Here is a 3,074-nt window from a genome sequence, read left to right as displayed (position 1 = left end):
GACAGAGGGGGCAGTAGACCCGTGGTCCGCCTGGCCCCAAACAAATGGGAAGGGAAAAGAGAAAGGGGTAGGGAAGTGGGAGCTCAGCTCTAGGAAACAAACATAGCAGTGGCAAAGACCTAAGGAGGAAAACTTGTTTTACTAGCTGTGATATGTGGAATACCAATAGAAAGAATGACAAAACCATGACATTCCACCCTTAATTGTACATCACTATATCATGCTTAGAAAACATATCTGTGTACAAATAAACAATAAATAAAATGCATTACACACACAAGTCTGTATACATATATAGTCATGGAATTACTGTCTTCACTCCCCCAACATCACATTCCCTTGTGGTACACATTGAACATCCCCACCTTTCTGCATCACCCACCAAGTGCACCCTGTGCAAAAATGGTTCCAAGGGGAGGTTTGCACTTTCCAGAGGCTGGAAGGACCCAAACAGATTTTCCCAACATGTTCTTTACATGCACTGCAGGGACTTTATCTCCCTCTACAGTATGTAGGGAGCTGGACTGTGTAGCACCATCTCTACTGACAGATCCACTTGTGTTAACTAGCCATGTTCTTAATTCTTAAATGTTCAGCCTCCCATTGCTTTCAGCACAGTTTTTAACAACCCTTTGAAGCATTCAGTCTTACCAGAGGCTGGTGTATGATAGGGGATATGATAAATCCACTCAATGCCATGGTCTCTGGCCGAGGTATCCAGAAGTGAATTTTTGAAATGAGTCCCATTATCAGACTCATTTCTTTCTGGGGTGCCATGCCACCACAGGATTTGCCTATCCAGACCCAGTACGGTGATGCAGGTGGTAGCATGGGGTACTGTGTATTTTTCAAGCCTGTGGTTGCATAACGCCACAGAGAGATCGTGGCAAAGTGATATAATCATCCTGCCATGCCTCTCCATATTTATACTTTTGCCATCGCCCTTCCCCCCAAAAAGGTTTCATCCTCTTGGCTTGTTTAATTATGGCACATGTTTCACAGTCATGAATAACCTGAGTAGTAGCATCCAGAGTTAAGTCCACCCCTTGGTCTCTGGCCCACTAATATGTTGCATCCCTTCCTTGATGACCTGAAGTCTCATGGGCCCACCGAGCTAGGAATAATTCACCCTTGTTCTGCCAGTCCAAGTCTATTTGAGCCACCTCAGTTTTGGCAGCTCGATCAACCTGATGGTTATTTTTATGTTTTTCAGTAGCCTTACTTTTAGGCACATGAGCATCTACATGGCTCACCTCCTCATATCTATAATTCTGCCATCTCCCTTCCCCCCAGAGGCGTTTCATCCTCTTGACTCATTTAATTACAGCACATGTTTCACAGTCATAACCTGAGCAATAGCGTCCACAGTTAAATCCACCCCTCGGTCTCTAGCCCACGTATATGTCTCATCTCTTCCTTGGTGGCCCGAGGTCTCATGGGAACAGAGGGCTAGAAATAGCTCTGCCTTGTTCTGCTAGTTCAAGTCTATTTGAGCCACCTCAGTTCTGGCAGCTCGATCTACCTGATTGTTATTCTGCAGTTCTTCAGTAGCCCGACACTTGGTTACATGGCCATCTACATGATGCACATTTATAACCATATTTTTTGTTCAGGCAGCAATGTCCTTCCACAGTACAGCAGCCCAAATAGCTTTACCCCTCCACCGCCAGTTGTTTTGTTCCCACTCTTGTAACCATCCTCAACCTGTAGCTCCCGACACAAATCATTGCACAAGGTACCCCTCGTACAACTTATGTTCCCCACATACGACTTATGGATCCCTTTGTAGGAACTCCCAAGGAGTTTTCCTACCCCAGCTGGCAAACAACCAGATCTATGAGCTCACCAGTCCAGGGAAAGCGACAACCACTTTGCTTATACTTCACATAGGACGTTGTCAGGTCCCCTCTTACTCATTCCCTGTGAGACCCTGCACTAGACAAGATCTTGGATATGGGTTATCATGTCAGAACTTTCCAAGCTTCCTTCAGGACTGCTTCCATTTTGTACACAGAAGTGGTCTCTGCCTCCAGGATTGTCTGTTGTAGAGGAATCTTGCACAAAGTTCTGGTAAAAGTTACCCATCACCTACAGGAGCCATTCTTGGAGCATAGGCTCTTAGGCAGAAAGCTGCCGCTAATGAGATGACTGAAATGAGGAGGTTGGGAGAAGCCTGGAGAACAGAGATGGGAGACTGAGGGGAGGGAAGATGCGCCTATGTGCCGTGCTCATTACCATCTGCACCAGCAATGTTGACCCACTGTTACCACTGCTGAAACACACCTCCCATTGCCTCACTCTGCTCACATCCACTGTTTGGTCTCCAGAAATGTTCAGCAAACATTGCTGAATGTCAACATGTGCCATTTTTTCCACTTGGAGGAATTCAATGGCACACCGTTGCTTCATGTGTGCTTCCACATCAGATGCCATTCTGTCACGCTACCCCTCTGCTGCCATCTGTCACATGGCAGCAACTCATAATGGGATTTTGGTTGGAAGATTCACCCTCTACAGCCACATCTCCTACATCTGCCTCTGATCTTACGACCCAGGTAATACAAGAGGGGGCATTACAATTGAAGCAGATCTTATCCAAGTTAAAGTTGGATGGCCTGAGAGGTCATTTCTAACCTAAATGATGCCATGATGGGGAGATCGCTGCTTGGGTGTCTGTTGGCTGAGCAGCCTGAGAACTCAGACCTAATCACATTTCACTTGTTCAGAGTTTGACTGTTACAAAAACCTGAGACTTTCTTTTTAGTTGTCATCAAACCAGCCAAGGGGGTTTCCTGAGGAGAAAATCCTAATGCAGCTTGTGAGAGAGCCCACGAGAGGAGTTGCCCTTCTAGACCTGATGTTCACAAACAGGGACAGTCTGGTGGGAGATGTCGAGGTTGTGGGCTGTCTTGGACAGAGTGACCATGAAATGGTAGATTTCTTGATTCTAGGTGGAACCTGGAGGGAGAATAGCAAGACTGCCACCTTAGACTTCCGGAGGGCAGACTTTGACTTTTTCAGAAGACTAGTAGGGGAAGTCCCCTGGCATTCAGTCTTAGCGAACAAAGGGGTCC

The sequence above is a fragment of the Coturnix japonica genome, chromosome 16 (genome assembly GCF_054131305.1).
Source record: "Coturnix japonica strain WE chromosome 16, WE-NBRP24, whole genome shotgun sequence".
Classification (NCBI taxonomy): Eukaryota; Metazoa; Chordata; class Aves; order Galliformes; family Phasianidae; genus Coturnix; species Coturnix japonica.
The sequence above is the reverse complement of the archived record's forward strand: the minus strand, read 5'-3'. Positions refer to the sequence as shown.